This window comes from Lontra canadensis, unplaced genomic scaffold (genome assembly GCF_010015895.1).
Source record: "Lontra canadensis isolate GAN:19392208 unplaced genomic scaffold, GSC_riverotter_1.0 scaffold42, whole genome shotgun sequence".
Classification (NCBI taxonomy): Eukaryota; Metazoa; Chordata; class Mammalia; order Carnivora; family Mustelidae; genus Lontra; species Lontra canadensis.
Genome location: NW_022631036.1, coordinates 16,546,353 through 16,572,394, shown reverse-complemented (window position 1 = coordinate 16,572,394; position 26,042 = coordinate 16,546,353). Strand labels below are relative to the sequence as shown.

At 42.7% G+C, this 26,042-nt stretch overlaps 2 pseudogenes; both read right to left on the bottom strand.

The window, feature by feature from the left end:
- Positions 1-743: 743 nt before the first annotated feature.
- Positions 744-7,433, bottom strand: LOC116875663 (annotated as a pseudogene).
- A 2,828-nt stretch (positions 7,434-10,261) lies between these two features.
- On the bottom strand, positions 10,262-12,868 carry LOC116875662 (annotated as a pseudogene).
- Positions 12,869-26,042: the final 13,174 nt, after the last annotated feature.

The following is a 26,042-nucleotide window of genomic DNA, read 5'->3' as shown; positions in this document are numbered from 1 at the left end:
ACAGAATGAGACTGAGGGACAGACTGACCCAGTTAGCGCCGTATGCCTCCCCGCGTGATAACGTTCACCTCAGAGTACCCCTCCGCCAAAGAAAGAATAATTATGATTTTGTCCAATTTCAGCTTACTTGGTAATTACTAAAAGAAAACTTTGAAAATGTATGGGCTTTCATTTTTTGTGTGTGATATTTATCTTTTGTTTTGTTTGCAGGGGGAATCTAGTACTTCACTGTCTTGTTTCATTTGTAAATCCAGAATTCCATAAAAAGACAAATATTACAATTCCCATTAAAGGTATCTAGTACCATAAAAATATGTATGCCCTTTAATCTAGTAATTCTACTTAGGTGAATCCTGCTACAAAAAATTATCTAACATGCAAAAATATTTTATATGCAAAAGTATTTTATATGCAGAAATATTTTGCATTTCCAGTACAGAAGGAGGAAATACTCTCTCTTTTTTTTTTTTTAATTATTTAAGACCTTTATTAACGGGTGCTTGCCATTTGTTGACTTTTTTGAAAAAATCAAGTTGTAAACTTTTATTACAAATTAAAAATGAAGTTCTTAAAAATCTCAACTTCACCAGATATGAAACAATTTAAAAACCTTTAAAGGTGTATTGAGAAAAACCAGGCTTTTTTTTTTTTTCTTAAAAAAAGGTTTGTCATTACCAAAAAGAGACGTCTTTAGGTAAAAATAATAAAAACCCCATGCTGCATAGATAATGCAGATAGTTCTATTTATCTGGTCAATGGGCAAAAAGCAAGCACTTAAGGTCTTCAGCTCCAATCTTTTCTTCATTTCTTATTGCTGGAATTTCATCTTCATTTCTTCGCGTTGGATGACTAAAGCGGATGATGGTGGAGATGGTAAGCCGGCATTTACTCAGCCCCGCCCTGCTCAGCCTCGGGAGCGGACGAATCCTCAGCTGGTGGATCGGCTGCTTTTGTCTCTTTGCCATCTTGTGGTTTAGGGTTTTCTGGGCGTCTGTGTCGGTAATTGAAGTTGCGGCGGTACCGACGTTGAGGTGGCTGCTGACCCTGGGTCTCATCTCCTTCATTTTCCTTATCTTCCTCGTTGCCATCCTCTCTAGGCTGTCTTTGGCGAGGAGGACCCCTGCGGAATCGTGGCCTATAACCCCGATACGTATTCTGTCTCACTGGTCTACCTTGTTCTCCTGCACCGCGGTTGTCAGCACCTTCCATCACGTCTCCCTGCACAGGAGGGTTGGAATACTGTGGTCGACGCCCACAGGGTCTCCGCCTGTAGCAAGGTGGGAACCGTCGCCTGCGGCAGGGCGCGGTTGGGCCTGGCCTTCGGGAGCACTTGCCGATCCCTCGTTCTTTTCCCCACTCTCACTGTTCTGGTAATTTTGCTGGTAATTGCGTGGAGGACCCCTGCGACGTGGATAGCGTCTATAATGGTTACGGTCTGCTGCATATTTACCGCCTGGCACTGGAACTCCACCAGGGCCTGTCACATTTGCTGCCTCCGCACCCTCTTCTCCTTCAACAACATCCAACTCCACAGTCTCTCCATCTCCTACACTGTGAAGGTACTTCCTGGGGTTATTCTTTACAGCATTCTGGTGTACAAATACATCTTCCTTGGTATCATTCCTGTTGATGAAACCATATCTGTTTCTTACATTGAACCATTTTACTGTTCCCAAAACCTTCGTTGCGATGACCTTGTTGTCCCCGCTGGCAGGCGCCGCCGGGGCCGTCGCTCCCTGAGCCGCTGCCCGTGGTGCCAGGCTTGGTGTCAGCTGCGCTGAGGGCGGGGGCGGTGGGGAGGCGGCAGGCGGCTGCTAGGTCTCGGCCTCGCTGTTCGTGGTTGCGGTGATGGTGACTGGGCTCGGCAGCGGCAGCCGCGGCTCCTCCCGGGTATGATGGTAACTAGGCCGGAGGCGGCGGTGGGACTGCTCAGGGCTCTCTGGGGTCCGCTCTCCGCTCCTGCTACGGATCGAACTCAAGAAATACTCTCTTAATTACCTACTCAGTAGCCACATTCCTCCCCTTCTTTCCTTGATAATTCCCTTAATAATGTGTTTGAGTAGAATTGGCACATCAGAGATAAATCATGACAATGATGAGTCAGTCCAAGAATAGGTATGAGACCCAGTTCTGCTCAAGGAGTTATAAGAGAAGGCCTCCTTAGAGGGATTCCCAAAATAGAATTACTAAATCAAACGGTATAAACATTTTTAAGGCTCTTAATACTTGGCAAAGTTTTCCTCTCTTCCTCCCCTCCAAAAAAAAGTACATTTTTTCAAAATTCCTTTTCTCCCTGCCCCCTTGCTTTCTGCTTCAAATTCAACTGTGTAGAAACAGGAAGTCTGGAATTGTGGCAGCCGTCTTGAAACTATCATGGAAGGGCCTGAATCACAGATATTGGACTGTCACCCTGTTCAAATCTGCAGCCATCTGCTTTCAAACCGCACTTCAAAAGTATTCTAACTGAAATACACCTGTGTAATAAAATATTACAGGTTTTCAAAATGATGCTTATGAAATTTTTTGACATGATGAAAAAGCTTATGATATAACATTAAGTTAAAGGGTAGCAGGTTACAAATCTTAATTTAGAACGTAATATTAGCCATGTTCAAATGTGCATAGAAAAAAACGGGAAACAGACAACACAAAATGTTACGAATATTTGTTTCTAGATGATGGGATCATAAGACATTTGTCCCTCAGCTTGTGTTTTTCTTTTTTTTCCTTTGTGTTTTTCTATATTTTCCAAATTATACAATCAGTTTATATTACTTTTACTATCAGAAGGAAAAAAGACAAACAATAAAGACTCCTCTGAGATCAGAGAGTTAAACTAGGATACTCAAAAACAGTACTGGGGTAAATATGGCCAAGTATCATTTTCTAGCCTAAGAGCCATGAATTCTAATCATCTCCAAGGCCCTCACTTATCTTTGTAGCCAGAGGGGGGAAAATTGTTGAATTTAGTACTGTCTCTGATCACTAGGTTATCTAATCTCACCAGTAATGATCACAACTTTTTTGTTTAGAATAATAAATTAGATTTTATTATTTTTACAAAAGCAACTCTTGCTCTTTGTGGGGAAAGAAAAAAAAAAAAACAGAATACATCTGAGAAGTAAAAGATCCCCACCACAACAGCCCTTGGAAGTAAACACTGTCAGTGGATCAGTGTATATTTTCCCATTCTGCTAGGGCATATACAAACTTAAAACACACACACACACACACACACACACACAAACATTCTAACTATGTAAGTTCTTAAAAAAGTTACCATCTTTTCCCCCTTTGGCATTATATTGTGGACAATTTTCTATTTCTATATGTAAGATTACTGTATTCCTTGTAATTGTAGCATGGTATTCTATTGAACAAGAGCACTACAATTTATTTAATGGACATTATGGTTGTTTAGAATTTCTACTATTGAGTTTGAAGGGACTATCAATAATACTCTTCATTTTCCTTTTGGATTTCAGAATAATTCAAAGACAAAGACACAGGATTCAGATACAGAAATCGAATGTCACTTCCATTACCAATTTAAGCAGGCTCTGGAGAACGTGGCTTAAGTGTGAGAGCCAAATGAGTTTGCTAGTAAGATCTCTACCACCACCATCAGAATGTAATTTAAACCCCAAAAATGCAGGTTACCCCAAAGGCCAGAGTTCACCCTATGATCAAGAACTGATAAGAATCCAACGTCATGCTGCCAAACCCAATCAAGGAGAGGGAAAGGAAGGGGCCAAACAGAAAGTGTTCAGCTCTTTGTTCCAAACACACAACCAAAAACAGTTTCTCCTCCCCAGAGTTAAGGTAGGTGAGGAGATAGGGCAAAAGAGTAAGAACATTAGTCTGGTGTCTTTCCCTCCATGCGCTAACATGACGCCTAGAGAAAGGCTGTCTCTGCCCTCACTTGTCCCAACTAGTGAATTTCCTAGTACAAATAAACTTGTGCTACTATTTGAGTACTACTGTAGGACAAAGACCTAGATTGCTAGATCAAAAGTCTATTTAAAATCTCAAAAGGTATTTCAAAATTCCCTTCAAAAAAGTGGTATTGTTAGGAGTTAGTTGGACAGTTAGGTAGTCAGGGCCAGGGTCCCCAACAAGAAAATATGGAGTCAGGACAGCTAAGACGCAACAGCCTTAACATCCTGTTTTCAGCTTAGACAGAATCACACTAGCACTCTGCTGTGCAGCCTTTGCAAAAATGACTTCTGCAAAATGTCCTAAAATAAGACAATTAACCACAAAGCATTTGTCCCTATCATGGGCAAGGGGCAGTTAAGACATCAGCCCCCAGATGTCAGCACAAGAGATCTTCAGGGCGCTGACATTAGCCTAATAGGTAGACAGATATGTGTGCAAAGCCCCAATCGGCCGGCTCAGCACACTCTGGTTGCTTAAGATAGTTCCACAAAAGAGCTCATAAAAACCCTTAAACTTAGAAACTCCAAGGGCAACACTCTAGGGTCTCCTCCCTCTCCAGGAGCTTTATACTGTTGCTCAATAAAACTTTGCTTTGCTCCCCGCCATTCTTCATCTAGTCTACCTCTTCATTCTTCGAAGTAATGCAACTAAGAACCACAGGCACTAAAGGCAGAGAAATCCTTCAATAGTGTCAATTCATTCTCCCACCAAGAGAGGATAAGAATGCTTCTTTTGCCCCTCTAGCCAACTACCCACAATACTTTTCATCTTTATCAATCTGTTACACAACAATCTGTTGTCTTAGACTACCAATGAAGGTGAGCACTTCTTCATAACTCCTGGGCATTTATATCTCTTCTCCCATGCCTGCCTGTTCAGGAACATGAACTTGTTTTCCCAGCAATGGTATCCCATCGGTTTTCACCTTCCATTCTCTCTTGCCAAGTCCTCTCGCAAACAACTGTACAGATTTATGAGGCGTCCAGATGGGGTTAGAGGTGGCACCTCTGGGAATGAATTCAGGTTTTCCTGGAAATATAAGCCAAGCAAACATGTTCCTTTGGCTTTCATAAAACCACATCCCAGGGAAATTATTTTATCAGTCTGTATACAACTACAATATTAAATGCCAAAGTATCATTGGGAGTCAAGGGGTCAAACTTGAGGTCTAGCTCTGCCATTTAATAAACTTGGTTATCTGGGACAAGCCAAGTCACTAAATCTCTCTAAATTCCAGTGGCTTCTTCTAGCACATAACAGTAGAATGAGATGAACTAGACGGGAAGTTTTCAAGATTTCTTTTCAGCAGCAGAACTGTTATGAGAATTCTAAATATAAAAGAGAAAAAGTCAGAGTGACTCTGTTTGAAGCCAAGATGGGAGACTCTAAGCCTCAGCTAGACAGCATCCAGCTTGTCCCCCCAGTGGCCCCTGATATACTCATAGAATATCCTCATAGAATTCTTAGAACCCCATCAAGACCAGCTTGAAAACCCATGGGCTTTGAACTGCCAAGTACTTCCCAGCACTACTCTAGACAGTCAGGATTTAAAAGAAGGACAATTCTGACTCACTCTAGTGTATAAACAACTGCTGTTACATTTCCTAAGGGCCTGTTTCATTTTCAGGTGCTTTTAAATTTGAAGATAACTCAGTTAAAAAACTGACACAAATAGCATTAGCATCTGTAACAGAATGACTCCAGGCTAGAATGGACTCTAGGAGCTCTTCAACACTTAAAATACCTAGATTTGGAAGTATCTAATATTAATGTTTTGTAAGATTACCTCACGGGGACCATAGGATCAAGCCTTGGTCTAAAGGTAGGGGTGTGTTTCCCCTTGATGGGACTCATCATTTATATTGTTGCTTGGCTTAAGAAGACATCAACACAACAGCAGAAAACAGGCTTTAGGAAGAAGCCTTAAGAAGGGTGAGGAAAGAAATATCCTTAGACTGGCTACATAATTTGTGGAGCTCAGGACAAAATAAAAATATGGTGCCCCTTGTTCAGTAATTATTAAGAACTTCAGCTGGCAGAGCGAAATAAGTCAATCAGAGAAAGACTATATTATCATATGATCTCTCCGATATGAGGAATTTAAGAGGCAGGGTGAGGGGTTGTGGGGGTAGGGAAGGAAAAAATGAAACAAGATGGGATTGGAAGGGAGACAAACCATAAGAGACTCTCAATCTCAGGAAACAATCTGAGGATTGCTGGGGGGTAGGGAGCTAGGGGTAGGGTGGCTGGGTTATGGACAATGGGGAGGGTGTGTGCTACGGTGAGTGCTCTGAATTGTGTAAGACCGATGATTCACAGACCTGTACCCCTGGGGCAAATAATACGTTATATGTTAATTAAAATAATAAATAAATAAATAAATAAATAAATAAAACTTCAGCTGGCAGAGCATTAAACCATGTGTAAGATTTTTTTTAAGATTTTATTCATTTGTTTGTTTATTTATTTGAGAGAGATCGCATGTGGGGATGGGAGGAGCGGGCAAGAGCTGAGGGAGAGGGAGAGAATCTCAGCAGATTCCTCACTGGGCTCCATCTTTGTACTGGGAGATCATGACCTGAGCCAAAATCAAGAGTCAGTTGCCCATCTGACTGAAGCACCCAGGTGCCCCTGTGTGGAAGAGGATTCTAATGGGGGGAACTTAGATGTACAGATGGCTTGTCTGCCAGTCAAGCTGGGCTACCACGACCCCGAGATCTAATGGTGAGTCTGGTCCACACTCTGAGGAATAGTAATGTCTAAGGCACGTCTGATGTGTGCATGAATAAGAGGAAGTTAAGTTGACCCTCAGAAGAGCCTGGGAACAAGGCAATGAACTGTAGGAAACCTGGCTCCTGACCTGCTAAGGAGTTAAGTAAACTATTCTCTGCATGTCACTGCCTTCGCATTATTCAGGAACCTTCAAGGAAACTCCTTAAAATGCTCCCCACTCATGCTTTGGACTTTTGGAGAAAAGCTTCATAGAACTCCGATGAAAGATCCCAGCTCCCTCTCCAGGGGGACACATGTGGGTCACAGAAGGGGACAGCTGTGCCTAGCAGGAGAGGGTGAGCACAGGTAAATAACCATGAGACAATGTGATAAGGGCTAGGAGAGATCCACCCCACGCACCATGGTAAGAGAGAGATGGTTTCCTTTTGGGAGGGACTGAGGAGAGAACCTGAGAACAACCCTGCAAGAAGGCACTGGTGTTAGCCAGTGGGAAACAGCACCAGAAGAGGGACGAGTGAATGAATGAATGAATGAATGAATGAATGAATGAATGAATGAAAATGCGTGCACGTACCACATGAAATCATCCCAGAGGTACACATACCACAATTTGGAAAACACTATATTGAGTAAATAAAAACCAGACTTGACATTTTAAGTAAGGCTCTGCTACTTACTAAAATTTTCAGGCAAGAAGAAGAAAGAACACACACCCAGCAGCGTTTCAGCGCCTCACTCATCTCGGTAGCTTCAGACGACATGCTATTACACATCTTGATGAGGAACAAATACGTAGAACTAGCTTTCTGACTTCAATAAGCCATATTAGGGGTCTTTTCTAAGAACTGTTTTTCTTTCCAATCGAGCAAGGGTCTCTTAGATCCAGGGGACCTGTGGAGAGAGGCTTCCCAGGGCCAACGGGAACGGGTGCTTCCAGCACGAGGGCGGCAGTGGAGTTTCCCTCAGCTCACAGCCCTCCTTGCCACAGCATTAGTCCAACAAAGGCTCTTCTTCTACCCTCGCTTTGTCTTACCAATGATCCCATCCCTACCATGAAAAGGCCAAGATAGGAAAAGGAAGGGATGAGAGAATCCCATCTTGCCCCTCTGAACTACAGGCTGTGAATCAGTCCCCATGACTTGTTGCCTTTTGGTGAGCAGAACAGATAGCACCCCAGTCATGCTGTCCTATCAAGGCAGAGTTCAGACGACACCCAGTGGCAGCTTCTCTCTGATGAATGACAGGCAAGCAGGTATCTGGGTAGTAATGGCCTCCTGGGCTGTCCTGCCAAATTCATACAAAAACCTGCTGCCGCCCACCCAGGGCCTCCACCCAGTGTCCAGAAGCCCTGTCTCAACCCCACGTCTAGCAATCATGTTTCTCCTGCACTTGCAAAAGAATTAAGCTAGACGGAAAACAAAGTGAATTTTTTACCTATCAACTATGTAAAGGCACCTCAAATTTTGTAGGATATTTTTATGATTATAAATGTAGCAGATGCTTCATGAGGAAATTTAATTTTTTTTAAATATTTTTATTTATTTATTTGACAGAGAGCGAGAGCAAGAGAATGCACAATCAGGGAGAGTGGCAGGCAGAGGGAGAGGGAGAACCCAGTGCAGGACTCTATCCCAGGACCCTGGGATGATGACCTGAGCTGAAGGCAGACACTTAACCAACTGAGCCACCCAGGCACCCCAGAAATTTAATATTTTAATGTTAGGTTTTTAAATCTGATAGGCATAAAAGAGGAAGGAAAAAATCATATCCAAAGTTAGTATCATTTTTGCTATTTTAGTATTCTCTCTAGTTTTTTTTTTTTTTGGTGCGTTTTCACATCCTCAAAGATTGAACTATATATTCAGTTTTGTATCAATATTTTTAGTAGAAATATTTAATACTCTTATAGCTGAAGTATGATGTGTTTATTAGAGAGAACATAACAAAAGTAAAGAAAAATAAAAATAATCATTCACAGTCTCATCACCCTGAGACAACAGCATTAATATTTTTATTATTTTAGTTTTTCTTTTAATCCTGACTCATTTACTTAACTTTTTACATAAGCATCAAAATTTTTTGCAAACATCACCTGTTTGTGGAGCGGTCATAATTAACTATTTTTTTAAGTCAGGCTTATTGAAATATACTTACTAGTTACCATAAAATAGTAAAATTCACTACTTGTAGGTGTATAGTACCATGAACTTTGACAAATATATACAGTTGCGTAACCGTCACCAAAACTGAGATGTTTTCATTAGCATTTTCATCACCCCAAAAAGTTCCCTCATGCCCTTTGTCTGGACATAAACATCATTTTGAATAGCTTATATTCTTACCTTTATAAAAACCAGCCCATAGGGTTTCAGTCAGGAGAGCACACAACTCTTGATCTCAAGGTTGTAAGTCTGAATCCCATGTTGGGTGTAGAGATTAGGTAAAAAATAAAAAATTTGTTTTAAACCCTGCACATAAATATTTATATCAGCTTTATTCATAATTCCCCAATAGTGGAAGCAACCAAGATGTCCTTCAATAGGTAAATGGATAAACCAACGGTGGCACATCTATGTGCAAGTCAGAGGGAAATTACTCAGCAATAAAAAGACATGAGTCATCAAGCCACAAAATAACACAGAGAGGGGCACCTGGGTGGTTCAGTGGGTTAAGCCTCTGCCTTCAGCTCAGGTCATGATCTCAGGGTCCTGGGATCAAGCCCCGCACTGGGCTCTCTGCTCAGCAGGGAGCCTGCTTCCCCCTCTCTCTCTGCCTGCCTCCCTGTCTACTTGTGATCTCTCTCTCTGTCAAATAAATAAATAAAATCTTTAAAAAAAAAAAAAAAACACAGAGAAAGAAGCTTGCTAAGTGAAAGAAGTCAGCCTGAAAATCATAATTCTGATATAGAGCTTTCTCAGTATTTAGAGACAATACAAAGATCAGTTGCCGCCAGGGGTTGGGAGAAGAAAGGGAACAGGAAATAGGTAGATAACAGGCAACTTTTAGGACAGTGAAAGTATTCTGTATGATACTATAATGCTGGCTACATGTCATTAAGCATTTGGCAAAACCCATAGAACTGCCCAACAGAAAGAGTGAACCCTAATGTCAATTATAGATTTTAGCTAATAATATTATATTAATTATATTATTATTTATAATAATACTTATTTATATTTATATATAAATATATTATATATTAAATATTATTATATATATTATATAAAAAATATATTATATATATCATATGTATGTATATGTAAATCAGTTATATATAAGTGAACAAGTAAGTGAACCTCTCCCTATAAAAAGAATCACTCTCTGAAAGACTTTCTATCAGCTTGAAATAGTCCTCTGTACGGGATAAGAACTTAGTAATAAATAAGAGGCTAAGAAAGTGAGAGAAAGAAAAAGAGAGAGGCAGGCACAGAGAGGCATTTTATTTTGTTAGATTCAAACACAAGAGGAAAGACAGAAGAAAAAAAATATGAAAAGGGTTGGGCAAAGATTGGATAACAAAGAAGAGAAGCAGGTAAAGGAGGGACAACGTCAAGAACCCCAGAGTCAGGGCAGGGGAGATTTCTCAGGACTAGACATGTCTTCGTCGGCTGACAGTGCCCTGGTACAAGGTCAGGGCCCAGAGCAGGGAGGAACTCAGGAGGTGGTGGCCCACGGCCCAGGGCCCAGGTGGTGGGCGCAGCATGTGGGCAGTGATGCATTTCTTACAGGCCTCAAAGATTATCTTGAAGGTCAAGCATGGGCATAAACTATACCTCTAACAGGTTCCAGTGTCTACCAGCTAGACCCCAAGACCTGACCTTCATTGCCCACCTGCCTATACTCACTAACCGCTGCCTTAACATTTTTCCTTGAGCTCTTCTTTCTGGTTAGCCTCCTAACTCAGACGAATAAAACCCAAAACCACCCCTCACGTGATGGCAAGCCCCCTGACAAGGCCTGGAGCCAGCCCACCCCAGACCACCCAGGCAGTTTGAGCTAAACCCCTGACTGGAGCTTATGCAGATGGACTGGGAAGTAACCCATGGGATGGCAGCCTTTACCTCATCATAATACTAAAATATCTGCCCAAGGAGGAGTGTCAGCCTCATTTACATAACCATACAATGTGTGTAGGCGCGTTTCTTTGAAGCACAGGCACGACCTTACACTGGCCTCCACATACCACCAGAAGGCTTCCCTCTCTGAATATTCATCCTAATCCTAAACAAAAGATACCAATTCGTCCCCCTTCCCCAGGAGTCAAGGGCTTTGGAAGCCATTCCTCTGATGTTATTTGCTGCAAATAAAGTCTTCTTTGTGCGACAAGTCATCTGGGGCAGTTTCCATGACTCACCAAGGAGCAAACTCACGCTGGTTCCATTGCACCAGGAATAGGCTGGGCGATGGGTCAACAAGAAGTCCTTCAGAACAGGGACCTTTGCGGGGCCACCCTGAGGGAACCCATTCTTCAAACGACACAGCATCACTAAAAGTGATGGCATCACATGAGCTATGAGCAGGGCAGAAGACAGACCCAGCCCCAGCACAGACATCAAGGCTGAAGCAGTGGAAGCAGGATCAAGTGCTTCTCCACCGACATTCTCTGCCTTGGGGCCGGGCTCCACCAGCCAGGGGCACTGTCATTGAGTAACAAGTAATCCTGTGCTCTGGAAACTCCTGCTTCTTGCAACCCGGCTTCTTTCTGGCAGACTTGAGCTACTTCTGCTCTAAGCAGGAGTTAGGGGTCCCCAGAAAAAGAAAGATGAGACTTAGCTTCTGTGACACTAGAGAAGTCATTTTAGGCCTCCAGCTATTCCCCATGATCTATGCGCTACTTGCCCAAACATACTTCTCGCAGAAGTTTCTGGAAGGTGTCAGAATTGCAAAAAAAAAATGCGAAAACCACAGTAGTTATGGATTTTAAGGGAACAAAGGGAATGCAAAAACTAACAGTCTCCATCAGGCCAGGAAATAGGATATCAGGACAATAAATCAGTGGTAAAACTCCCAGTGCTATTTCAAAAGTAAGCTAACCCTGCATTCCTAATCCGAGATAAGGAACCCAAGACACCGTCCAGTTTATACCAGCTCTCAGAGGATGCCCACAACGCCTTCTGCCTGGTCCGACAGTTATAGCTGCTTCATTACAAAGTCTCCATCCTAGCAGAAGCAGAAGCTTCATTAATATAACATAAAGATATGTGTATATATATACATATGTGGGCAAGTTTTCTTTTTTTTTTAAGATTTTATTTATTTATTTGACAGAAAGAAAGAGAGATCACAAGTAGGCAGAGAGGCAGGCAGAGAGAGGGGGGAAGCAGGCTCCCTGCTGAGCAGAGAGCCCTATGTGGGGCTAGATCCCAGGACCCTGAGATCATGACCTGAGCCAAAGGCAGAGGCTTAACCCACTGAGCCACCCAGGCGCCCCGTGGACAAGTTTTGTAATTGGGCCTTGCTACCTTACACCCGCCCGCCTTTACCACTGTCACAAATCTCCCCTTTCTGAATATTCATCCTAAACCCTAAATTTAAAAAGCTGCTCACCCCTGCTTGGGGAGTCACGGCTTTGGAAGTAATACCCCATGATCTCCTTATTTGCTGCAAATAAAGTCTCCTTTGTGTGACAACTCCACCTGGTGTATATCTGTAACTCACCAAGGAGCAAACTCATGTTAGGGTGGTGACAACATGTCGTCTCTGATAAAGGTAGGTCATGGCCCTCTGTGATCTTGGCCTCCCTGAGCATTTTGTCCTACATCAGCGGCCACTCACAAGGGAGTCTCTTTCACCGCTGGGACTGGCCCTGGCTCTCCTGGACCCTAGGGAACGTTTGTGTGTGCGCTCAAGAGATTGACACATGGACTTTTAGACCATCAGAGCCATCACCCGGCAGTCCTGACCATAGCAGTGCCTTTTCTTCTAGGGCCTTCTGAGAGCTGCCAGCAGTGCTGACCTTTGGAGGCCTCAAGTTTTTAGGAGGCCCCTCACAGGTCTGGTGACTCCTCAGTGCTTCCTTCTTGGCTCTTTGGCTTCTCGGCATTGACGTCAAAGCCAAGGCCCACCTTGCCCGCTGTGTCTGATTGTCTTCTTGATATCATCATCTCCAGAATCCTTCATGAAGCCTCCAGAAGTCATCTGGTAACTCCTCTTCCTCCTCTGCCTCCAGCCCAGAAAGCCGGTTCCTTGAGGTCATATGGCCTTCTTTCCCAGACTGTGTACCACCAGAGGCCCCTCACCCAGCTTGGTCAGACAGAGGAGCAAGGGCAAAGTCCCAAGGTGGGGTCAGCACATCACGTCAGAGGACACAGGCTGAAGTAAAGCAGTGGAAGAAGGGAAGTTAAAGGAGGTGAGATCAGAGAGACACCTAGGGCCAAACCACTTAGGCCTGGGTAGGGACTTCAGACTCTAAGAGTGATGCGATGCCATTAGAGGGTTTTGAGCAGAAGAGAGTTGTGACTGATGTACATTTTAACAGGGTCACTCTGCAAAATGGTTAGCCAATATACTGTAGGAGGACATGATGCACAGCTTCTAAAATGGTTCCCAGCAATTCCTTCTTCCTCATGTTGAATGTCATGATATTGTGACTTATACATGATTTCATAAGAAATACACATTTGGTCTTTCCCATGTTCTGAACAGAGCTCCTAATACCCTTGGAATTTCCTAAGCGATGAGAGTGATGAAGGTATCTTTTTTGTTATTTTTGTTATTCAGAACAAACCCCTTCCAACCACACCTTACTTTATATTAAGAAGATGATTAAGAGAAAACCCCTAGGTAACCTCAAGATGGGGGCTGTTTGCCAGGGGAACCAAACTTGATTATAGGATAGGAACTTCCAGCCCCATCCCAGTTCCAGAAAGAGAGGCTAGAGACCAAATTCAATCACCAATGGCCATTGATTTAATCAACCGTGCCTACTGTAAGAAAGTCACCTCCAAAAAACCCAAAAGGATGAAATTCAGAGAACTTAAGGATGTGGGAACTCGTGGAGGTGCTGGGAGATGGCACCTTGGAGAGATCATGGAAACTCTGCCCACCCCCCAACACGCCTCACCCAAGTCAGCTCTTCCACCTAGCTGTTCCTCAGTTATAGCCTCTTATTTTTTTTTTAACTTAAATCTTTAAAGATTTTATTTTTTTGTCAGAGAGAGAGAGAAAGTGTGAGAGAGAGCATAAGCAGCAGGAGCAGCAGACAGAGGGAGAAGCAGGCTTCCCACTGAGCAGGGAGCCCGATGCAGGACTCGATCCCAGGACCCTGCGATCATGACCTGAGCCAAAGGCAGATGCTTAACTGACTGAGCCCCCCAGTCATCTCAAGTTGTAGCCTTTTACCAGAAACCAATAATCTAGTAAATAAATGCTTTCCTGAGTTCTGGGAGCCTCTCTAGCAAGTTAATTAAAACGGAGAAGGAAGTGGTATGAACTTTTGATTTATAGCTGATTGGACAGAAGCATAGGTAACAACCTGGATTTGTGATTGGCTCCTGAAAGCCCAGTCATTTTCTCTGGTGAAACTGAGCCCTTAACCTTAACCTGATGGATCTGAAACCATCTTACAGGCATACCCTGGAGGTATTGTGGCTTTGGCTTCAAACCATAGCAGTAAGGCAGATATCACAGTAGAGTCAAATGGATTTTTCGGTTTCCTAGTGCATATAGAAATTATGTTTACACAATACTGTAGTCTGTTCATTAAGTGTGCAGTAGCATTATGTCCTTAAATTTTTTTTACATTCCTTAATTAAAAAATACTTCATTGCTAAAAAAAAAAAATGCTAACTATCATATGAGCTTTTAGGGAGTCATAATCACTGATCACAGATCACCATAAAAAATAGATTGAAATACTGCATGAATACCAAAATGTGTCACAGAGACACAAAGTAGCAAGTGCTGTTGGAAAAAGTGCTAACCCGGCCAACACAGGGTTGCCACAAGCCTTCAAGTTATAAAGTAAGGCACAGTCAAACGAGGTATGAGTGTAAATGGTGTCAGAACTGAGTTACGCTGGGGGACACCCAGCCAGTGTCACAGAATTGTGGAAAACCCCACACATCTGCGTTCAGAAGGGCTGTGAGTGTGGCAGTTTCTTGAGAGTAAAGGAGAGACAAAAAGTAAAGGAGAGACCATGAGGAAGTGAGCTTTTCCTTACGGTGCCCTCCTCTCATCCTCTTCCCTTGAGTGTGGGTTGGGCCTAGTAACTTGCTTCTGACAGAATACTGGGAAAGTAATGCGGGGCCACTTCCAAGATTAGGTTACAAAAGACGGGGACTTTCTTCTTGCCCAGCCTCTCTCACCTACTCTCCCTCTCAGAGTCATTTGGTCTTCCAAACCAACCAGCTGCCTGGTTGAGAGAAAGCTCTGGAGAGGTGTCTGTGACCAGGACTGACATCTACAGCCAACAGCCAGGGAAAACCTGAGGCCTTCTAACAGCAAAGCGAGCAAACTCAGAAGCAGATCTGCCCCTGTGGAGTTCTGAGATGGCAGCAAGCTCAACCATCCCCTTGATGGCAACCCCCTCAGTGGCCCAGACGTCAGAGGGCCCTGGGAAGCCGCGCCTGGATTCCTGACTCTCAGAAACCCTCCTGAGATAATAACTCTTGCATCTAGGTTTGGGGGGGTAACTTGTCATGCAGCAGTAGATAACCAATACAGAAGGCAAGTCAGAAAGCAGGAAGATCCAGTTTTATAGGACACAGAAATGGTCCATCCCTCCTCGGGATAATGGCAATTTGGACTAGCACAGAGTAGGGATTGAGGTAAGAATTGGTTGCATTGAAAATGACTTTTGCAAAGTACCACTCAATATGTTTATGTTTAGATCATTTCTACTCCTTGACAAGAATTAGCCTAAGCAAGGGCTAGAATTTCTGGAAAGACCGAATTGATTGACCCAGTTTAGGAGACACCATGACACAGTAAAAGGCTATGTGGCCGAGTCAAAATGACTGAAAAATATCTATATCCTTGTTATGGGCTGAATTGTGCCCCATCCCCGGGAAAAAAAAAAAAAAAAGTTGTGCTGAAGTCTTAAGCCCACATGTAACCTGATTTGGAAATAGCATCCTTAGAGTTGTAACTGAGAGAATACATTTCTGTGATTTAAAGCCCCTCAGTTTGTGGGACTTTGTTATGGTGGCCCTAAGTACCTAAGGCAATACCCGTAAACGGTCTTCCTTCTCCACCCACCACCCTTCAAAGTTGTGAGATGCTAAGTCAACCCTCAAATCCCCTCAGGAATACTATGCAGCCATCAAAAGAAATGAAATCTTGCCATTTGCGACGACGTGGATGGAACTAGAAGGTATTATGCTGAGCAAAATAAGTCAATCAGAGAAATTCTCAAATCAGAGAAATCAGAGAAATCAATTATCATATGATCTCCCTGATATGAGGAAGTTGAGAGGCAATGTAGGGGGTTTGGGGGGTAGGAAAAGAATAAATGAAACAAGATGGGATCAGGAGGGAGACAAACCATAAGAGACTCTTAATCTCACAAAACAAACTGAGGGTTGCTGCAGGGAGGGGGATCGGGAGAGGGTGGTGGGGTTATGGACATTGGGGAGGGTATGTGCTATGGTGAGTGCTGTGAAGTGTGTAAACCTGGCGATTCACAGACCTGTACCCCTGGGACTAATAATACATTATATGTTTATGAAAAAATAAAAAAAAATTTTAAAAATCCCCTCCTTTGGCACCAACAGAGCCACACATTCATAAAGACAGTTACGGAATGTTCCGTGGCAATGCCGATGATGATTTACCTTTCTTTTGTTGCTTCTGTTACACAAAAGATGAGTCTGTGCTGAACACATCAGAAATCTTTTCAGCAATTGCTCACGGGTGACCAGCCTCTGATTCATTCCACGGTAAATGAGGCCACTGAGAAGTTATCAGTAAGGGATTTATGTTTTAGTAGCATGTTTAATTATGATACAACCACGACTGTCTCTTACACAGGAATTTAGCATGCAAGATTTACAGCTCTTAGCACAATTTTGGCCTTTGTTGTCTCAAAGAGCCTTATTTCTGATGTTTTATTAGACTACCAGCCTCTGTCAGATTGTGTCAGACTGCCCCCTACTGATTTGGGCTCATAATTTCATCCCGGCTGCTGCTGTTTTGAGTTGGTTTTCAGAATGTCTTTTACCAGTCTGTAAACCTGCCCGCCCTCGGGCCCCAAAGAACAGGGAGAACATTGGAATGGGGGGGGGGGGGAGACACTCTTATTTTTTTTCTTTTAATAAAACATAAACAACCATAAAATATATATATGAAGTTTTTCGTTTCAAAACACATCATTGGACCAGCTTAAGCTTGCAAGAGAAATTAAGTTTCCGGAATAAGAACAGATCAGATTCTTTTCTTTCTTGTTTCTTGAGGGTGGCAAACACCTTCAAGAGATATCCTCTCTTTTCACGATGTGACAACAGGGAATTTTTTTTTTTTTTTTAAGAAAAGCCGATGAAATTTTAACTAATCCAACTAGCCAGAGGAAAGCAATATGACAAAAAGCACCTCAAAGGAAGGATGGGATTTATTTTCCGCTTCAAAGGTGTTGCTGTGTGATGCTGTGAAAAGATGTCCCCGGCCCCCACCCCAGGCAGGGGGGTCGGAGCTCAGCAAACACCCACATGGGCCTCTCCAGTCTCCTCACTGCTATCCCTCCTTCGCTGGTCCACCACTGGGCACGTGGATGGGGCCAGCCACAAAGAAAGGGACAGAGGTCAGGGAAAGGGTGGAGGAATGTATTAGTCAGGAAGAAATCTGGAAATGAGTATTTGGGCTTTATAAGACAAATCTGTTCTCAAGGTAATTGGACAGCCCTCCAAACGCCAAAGCTAATCACTGAGAATGAACCCCTACCAGGATCATGTCCACCGTACCCAGCCAGGGCTCCTCACCCTCCAGGCTGTCCCAGAGATGCCTGGCGAATCTGACCCTCAGAGCTATACTTCGTGAGACCACATGCAGCCTCCTTCCATGGACCTGCGGCGTTCTGGCATACATAGCCGTCTTGTAACTAGCTCTCAGCAGAGTGTGGTTTCTGGTGATCCCCGTCGCTGCCCGGGTTTGGTTCTTGGTCCTGAGCCACAGGTAAGTACCTTTATTTCCTCTGCAACTGTCTCGTATCCTGCCTTGCCTGGGCTGGAAGGCTCTGGAGAGGGCAAGGAGAGGAGCATTCTTCCTCCCTGCCCTCCCTGTCAGGCATGCCATGGCCTGTGCTCCTTCCCAGAACTTAAAAGGAGGGCACAGATGGAGGTGGGGGGTGGGAAAGGTCACTGGAGAAGGGCTAGCATGATCGCAGTATGCCAGACAAACCCAAAACCCAGTCCATAAAAGATTTCTTTATCTTGCCTGGTCCGAGAGAATAGCCCAGCTGCTATCTTTGGCTCTCCTCCATTCCTCACTCCCATTCATAAAATTGCTAGAGAAGGCCATGTGCTGCTTCCTCGCAGAGCAGATCAAGTTGTGCTCGAGTCCAGAATGAAGTTGGATTGAGATGCAGGGGGCTAGAAGTCTGTCTGTCCCCTCTACCCTGACTCCCCCATCTGACTACACCCACCATGAATCAATAAATCATAGGCAGGGTCTCTCTAGAGGTCCAACACCATGTCAGAAGTGCACCAGAAGGACATAAAAGTATACTACACTAAATTTCTGGGGGCGCCTGGGTGGCTCAGTCGTTAAATGTCTGCCTTCGGCTCAGGTCATAATCCCAGGGTCCTGGGATCGAGTCCTGCATCAGGCTCCCTGCTCAGCAGGGAGCCTACTTCTCCCTCTCCCACTCCCCCTGCTTGTGTTCCCTCTCTGTCTCTGTCAAATAAATAAATAAAATCTTTTTAAAAATAAATAAATAACCTCCTGGCGCCCATGGATTAGCCTGTCATGGCAGTCCAAGAGGCTCCTGACCTATAGCAGTTTGTCTTTTGGTGAGGCCCAAATCTGAATGGTAAATATCAGGACACCAGGTTTGGGAGACAGTCGCTTGGTAATTCAGCCTAGTTAGTCTAGTTCGTTAGTGATCCTAAAAATACAATGTCATCATTATTTTCTTAATTGACCATATGCCTAGTACTGGACTAATTACTTCCTATATATTACCTCATTTAGCCATGATTTATAACTACTTTATTCCCACTTTATAGATTAAAAAAGAAATTGAGATTCAAAGAGGTTGAGAAATATCCTCAAGATCATATAACCAGTCACTGTGATTGAGCAAAGCCACAGAGCTAGTGTGACCGAGAGAGATCACAGAGCTAGCTGATCGGGCCCCTAACCCAGGTGTCCCTTACTCTGCAGCTCAAGCAGTTAACCACATCACTTCTGCATTCTATGTCCTTCTCATGCCAGGCATGCGCCAATGACTATGAAGCCATCAGAATTTTGTTACCATCTGAAAAATGGCTGCAGGTGCTAGAGATGCCTTTAGCGAATAGTGAAAAGACTGTAGTATGAGAAAACACAACGATCACACTTATCTCCAGACAGAAATATAAATCTGGAAAAGGCCAGGACCCTGAATTAAAACAATTCCACTTTTCTGGATTAGAAAATTTTGAAAAGATCTGGAGAGCTAAGTGTTTTACACACAGCAATAGAGGCCTATATACAGCTATGTATGTATGTGAATATTAATAGAGATATATTGCCTCCTCTCCAGAATAGAACACCATTAGCATATCATGCAAAAGAACAATTAGAAGCTCAGGTATACAGAGGGGACTGTGGTTAACGGTGTTCAGGAACAGGAGTGCACTGAAGCATTCAGAGAATGCACCTGAAGATGAAGTAAAACTCACGAGTCAGGCCTTGCGTGATGAACACAATTCAGACGGGTGGAAGGAAAAAGGAGGGCTTCCAGGCAGGTGAAACAAACTCAGACGCAGAGATAGGCTCATAAATGAGCATAAGCAACACGGGGAATTTTAATCTAGATCAGAAGCCCAGTGGGGCCAGGAAATGCATCTCAGCTTGTAGTACAGTTCTATCTCCAAAGACTATCACGTGGTAGGCCCTCAGAAGCTAGTTAGTGATGAAAGAAAGAAGGGAAAGAGGGAGTGGGCAAGGGGGGCACAAGAGAGAACTCAAATGAAAAAGACAGAACAGAGAGCAGAAATGTAGATAGTAGAAATGCCCAACCAAAGAAATTGTGTGTGTTGGGTCTGAAGGAAAATAAGCTTGGTAAGACTGGCTGGAGCAAGGGTAGGAAGGGCCTTGACCAAACAGAGTCAGAAGTAGAGGGCGAGATAGAGCCAGATGGAAAAGCCATGTGTCCTCAAGCCTTCAAGGAAGCATGTTAAAAGCCACGGAAAATAAATGGTTTCATACTGAATGAGCTAAACCGCGGAGGACACAGGCTGGAGCGAGCAGGGGCAGAGCTCTTAGGGAGCCATCCTGGCCATCCAAACACAAGAAAAGATGCAAGTTTGACCTATCGGAATGGCATAAGGAGTGGGAGAAGGGATGAAAAATTGAAGAACCTGCTGAAGGGGCGAAAGCTATTCAATGTTGTTAACAGTTGGGCCAATGGAGATAAATGGGAAGAAATAGGTCAAAATTTCAAGTGGGGAGCCTGAGACAGTAGTAGTAGCATGCTTATTAAAAGTGAAGTTAGGGATGCCTGGGTGGCTCAGTCAGTTAAGTCACTGCGTTAGGCTCAGGTCATGATCCCAGGGTCCTGGGATCAAGTCCTGCATCAAGCTTCCTGCTCGGCGGGGAGCCTGCTTCTCTCTCTGCCTCTGCCTGCCACTCTGCCTGGTTGTGCTCGCACTTGCTCACTCTTTCTCTCTGATAAATAAATAAATAAAATCTTTTTTTTTTTAAGTGAAATTAACCTGGCTTAAGAGGAAGAGAGGGAGATACTAAAGTCAGTACATGATATAGAACTTGAGAAAGCTCAAATATAGATATAAAACTACACATAACATCCTAAACAGTAGAGAGTTCAAGAATTTGTTCATGGTTTCATAGATGGGTGTGTTTGTAGGGTCAACAAATATGGTGTAGCCACTAAGCAATTTTTTTTTAAGATTTATTTATTTATTTGAGAGAGAGAGAGGGAGAGAGCATGAGTGGGGGGAGGGGCAGAGGGGGAGAGAGAGTCCCAAGCAGACTCCCCACTGAGCGCGAAGCCCAACTCGGGGCTCAATCTCACAACTCCAAGACCACGACCAGAGCCAAAACCAAGAGGGAATGTTCAACCAACTGCACCGCCCAAATGCCCTAGCTACTGAGCAATTTTAATTAAACTACCACATTTAAGAATTAGAAAAAACATAAGCTATCTTTATACAATATACAGTGTCCATGTTTCAAATGCTTACACAATATACAGCAGTATTGTCCAGCAGCATCTGTTTGAATAACCTCTAGTGAAAATATCTCACTTCTCTTTTTAGGTGGCTCTGTTTATTAAAAGTTTTTCAGAATATTCGTATATTTCGGCAAAATGAAGCTCACCTTGGGCATAATGTCAGTTATCTTACAAAATAGGTGAGAAAGACATTGCTACTTTTCCAATATCCACTTTCCCCTTCTTCCTTGGGAAAAAAGTTTTGTTTTTGTTTTTTAGCGGGATAACTGACTATCCAGAATAAAACTACCTTCCCCAGACTCCCTTCCAATTGGTTAGTCATGGGACCTAGCCCTGCCCAAGAGGATGGAAGCAGAAGGGATGTGGAGAATTTCAGGTGATGCCCTTAAATGGAAAGACCTTGCCTTATACTTGCTTCTCTTCCCTCTTTCTCCTGACTGAAATGAGAGTGGGATGCTGGCCGCTGGAACAGCCAGCGTTTTTTAATACAATGAAGCTTCATGTTGAGGGCAGGAAAGCAACAAGAGAGAAGGAGCCCCAGACCATCATATTTGTAGAAATACATATGTTCACCTTCTTAGTCCCAAATCTGTATGAGAGAGGATTAAACTTCTATTTTGTTTAAGCTATTTTATTTGGGTTTCCATGAGAAGAGCCAAATTACATTCTACCTAATGCTTTGGCTCTAATCTCTGCATCTATCATTCACTGACAAGTTGCCTAACTTCTCTGCGCTTCAGTTTCATCTACAAAACTTAGCCTACTCCATAGGGTTGCAGAAGAAATCAAATGAGACAACATGTATAAATCTACTTGGCATAGTGAGTACCCAATAAATTGTAGCTACTACTAAATTGTTACTATTACTATCAATTGATAAGAAGATTTGCAATCTCAAAACTAAATCCAAACATCTATAATTCTTTAGTAGTAGTGAAAAAATTACTGCATTTTAATATGGTAATTGAGGACTAGTTTATTAGCCTGAACAATTCTGACACAGAATAAGTATCTTCTTTCATAGTCAAGAGACCCAGAAGGGAATGGAAACTTTGTTCAAACTCAGAATAAAACAATAACTACGTGGTAAAACTTGAATTAATTTTAGATTCTTCACTCCCTTGAGGCTTAGTCATTGGACCAAGCAATCGACAGAAGTGGGGAAGAGCTTCTCCTTCTGCAGAAGCTCTTCCATCACTATTCCTCCAGATGTCCTTTCAGCACTTTGCAAGTCTCTCATTAATTGAGAAGCCTGAGTGTTTTCTTTCCCTTCTACACCAGGGAATATCTAGCTACCGAGTATCCAGGCCACCACAAATCATTGTCCTCACGTCCTCTGCAAAATTATTCCCTCTTCTCAAATGTTTCACTTTTTTTTCCTTCACACAGCTGAAGTCCCATCAGAGGGACAGAGACCTCAAGAATGCTGCTGAAGTTATCTTTTTTTCCCAAAGAGTTACTTTTATGGAGCCTGTAGAAAGCAGTAAGTGACACTAAGCACTAAACATGTGAGGGTGGATAGAAAGCTGGAGGAAGGAAAGAAAGGAACTAACTTGATCCAATGAAAAAGACTCCTTAAAATTAACCATATCTCCTAATAGAATCAAGAAAATTCTCTGTCGGGACACCTGGGTGGCTCAGTTGGTTAAGGGTCTGCCTTCGGCTCAGGTCATGATCCCAGGGTCCTGGGATGGAGCCCTGTGCTGGGCTCCCTGCTCAGTGGGGAGCCTGCTTCTCCCTTGGCCTCTGTCCCTCCCCCTGCTCCTTCTCTCTCTCTCTCTCTCTCTCTCTCTCAAATAAATAAAATCTTATTTTTAATTCTGTTATGTGAGAAAGGCATGAAAATAAAACAATGGAGTCATTGAAAGAAAACTGAGTTTCGGAAGGAAATATTTTTTAACAAACTGAAGGCGTTCTCACTGCAAAATATATTCTATTTCCCAAAAGAATAAAGCAAGACATAAAATCTCCCTCACTTTTGACTTCCCAGCTCAACTCCTGAGGAAATGTGCTTCATAATTTCTTACACATTCTTCTAAAAATTGTCCTGCATCTACAAAAAAATAGTATGTGTGTGGAATAATTGTATAGGTCTCTTTCTTGTATTATTTCTAAAACTGTCAATTAAAAAAACTATTTTTAAAACCCTGATTCTTAAAGCAAAACTCCCTGCTAACAAGAAGTAAAACTTCACCTACAAAAATCTCAGGTTTTCACAACAGTCAGCAAAAGTCCAGGTACACTGTGAAACAGAAATCATCAAATGCTTCAAAATATTTAATTTCCTATTCCAGGAATGTGAAACAGGTGTAATTAAAGTAACACTTTTTTAATTAAGTGACCTCTCTTGACCAACCATCTGTGAATAATTCAGATTTCCTCCTTATTATTACTATAAAATTAAAACGAGGTCATATAAACAGGAAGATCCTCTTTAACTATCTTTAAGCACCAGCAATATATATTTTCCACCAGTTAAAATCCTTAATGATACAAAAAAATCTGTCAAGCATAACTCCCCCAATTCATTTGCCTGAGACCATCAATATTTTATCATGCACTTGCAGTTGGCTTTAATTTAACAGTCCAGGTTACTAATCAAACAAAACACCCAAGTCATTAAAAGTTAGCGTGCCATTTAGAAAGTGCATTTTGCGTTTATTAAAATATCTTTCATGCAGCCATTAGAAACCTAAAGTTTTAATTACAATCAGATATTTAGTTCTACTCCCGTTACGCACTTGGCACTCTCTTGCAACTGCCCTGATTAATCTTCCAGACCAAGTTCATCCATTACCTCCCGAAATTATTTTCTTCTCGATTTCTTCAGAATTCATCTTTCAGCCCCACCCCCCACAAATAAGTAAAATGCATTTTAAAAGTGTATAAAATAACTACCTAAAAGATAAGTCATTTATAAGATTTCATTTCAAATGTAATTTATCCTTCATGAAAGACCAAAGAGGCATCCTTCAGAAAGACAAGTTGAATTTGAAAATTAGCTCTTGGTGGCTTTATTCTCAAGTTCCATTATTTGTTTTTCTTCCTAATGATGGGGAAAGTTCAACAGGCATTTTCTTACAATTTTCTAACAGTGTGATTCGACTAACTGTTACTTTTCTTGAGCTTTCCAACCTTCCCTACTCCCGTTCCTGCCCTGGCTTGTTCATGCTCCAAAGGTCCATGAGCAAGATTATGGATATGGCAAACATCAGATTTTATGGTGACTCTAGCTCTTCAAAATTACATCTTGTAAACTTTCCATCAGTCATAGTTGCTGTGCGCTAGAAGATGCTATAGATGAGATGCAGAGCTGGTGGCTAGTGGGGGATCACTTGATCTCACTTCTAAGAACCACACCAGTGAAAACCGTGGGACCCACTACTGAGATCAAGGGCTGCAATTATCCAAATGTAAATGGAACTGAGAGTCCATGTAATACAAAATGGACTTTAATTCTTTAATGATTTAAAAAACATCCTGTATCCATAGGCATCTGGGTGGTGCAGCTGGTTAAGCAGCAGACTTCTGGCTTAGGCACACATCATGATCTCAGGGTTGGGAGATCGAGCCCCACGTCAGACTTGGCACTCAGCTTACAGTCAGCTTCGGACTCTCTTTCCCTCTCCTTTTGCCCCTCCCCCACTTGCATGCATGCTCTCTCTCTCTCCTCTTTTTAAACTAGATAAATAAGATCTTTACAGATAAATAAATGTAAAAATTTAGAAATTTAAATCTAAAAAAAGATATGGAAGCAACACAAATCAATAGAAGGATACAGTCCACTGATAGATGGGTAAAGATGTTATATATATATGTATATACAATGGAATGTTACTCAGCCACTTTAAAAAGGGTGAAATCTTGTCATTTGCAACAACATGGATGGGCCTAGAGTGTTCTACGCTAGGTGAAATAAGTCAGAGAAAGACAAAAGCCATATTATCTCACTTATATGTGGAATATAAAACAAAACAAATGAATAACCATATAAAAATAAACAGAAACAAATTCATAAATATAGAGAACAAGCTGGTGGTTGCTGGGAAGGTGGGGAGATGGACAAAATAAGTGAAAGCGATTAAGAGGAACAAACTTCCAATTACAAAACAAGGGAGGTTGCTCCAGAGTTCCCATATTGACAATTCCAAATTATTCAAAGATTAAGAGGCACTTGGACCTACCGAAGATCCTGTGAGGAAGGACAAAGGACTCTGAATTCAAGATCCCAGCCCTTAAGATGATGACACTCTAGTTGGGAAGACAGACCTCAGGGACGTGAAATAACTGCACATCACCCATGAAGCAATGTATCCACTGAGGTAGATTAATATAGTCCAAACAGAGCACACGGAGCTGACAGGACTACCATGGAGGACCAGTCAAGCCAGCAAGGGTGACTTGCAAAGAGCTTCCAAAAGAACGTGTGGTCTGAGCCCAATCTTCAAGGACCTGTTCTATCAAACAGCTATAATATGACAGCAAGTAGCCCAAAGTATGCACAGATTAGGCATTCAATAAATCCTGCTGAAAGATGAATACCGGACACGGTAGTTGGTATAAAGGGTATGGTTTCAGAGGAAGGATGAGAATTAGAATAACACTGGAAGAGCTAGCATAGTACTTCCTATGTTCTGGGCACTGCATTTAGTGCTTCATAATCTCATTTCATCCTCACAACTCTGGTCCATTTATCTTTGCCAAATGACAAGCCACCTCAATACTCAACATCTCTAAATAACAACCATTTGATTGTATCTCATGAGGTCATGGGTCAGGAATTCAACCAGGGCTCAGTCAGGCGATTCTTCCCCTCGATATGGCATCGCCTAAAGTTAATCAGTAGTATGCAGATACAAGATGGGATCATCTGGGAGGATAAGACAGGATCACTCCCATGTTCGGCACCATGGCAGGGATGGCTGTAAGGCTTGGTTCAGCTGGGACCATGACGGGAATGCCTATACATGGCCTACAGGGTATTTGGACTTCTCTCATGGGGGCTCGAGGCCCTAAAGAGACTGATCCACAAAGTAGTAGT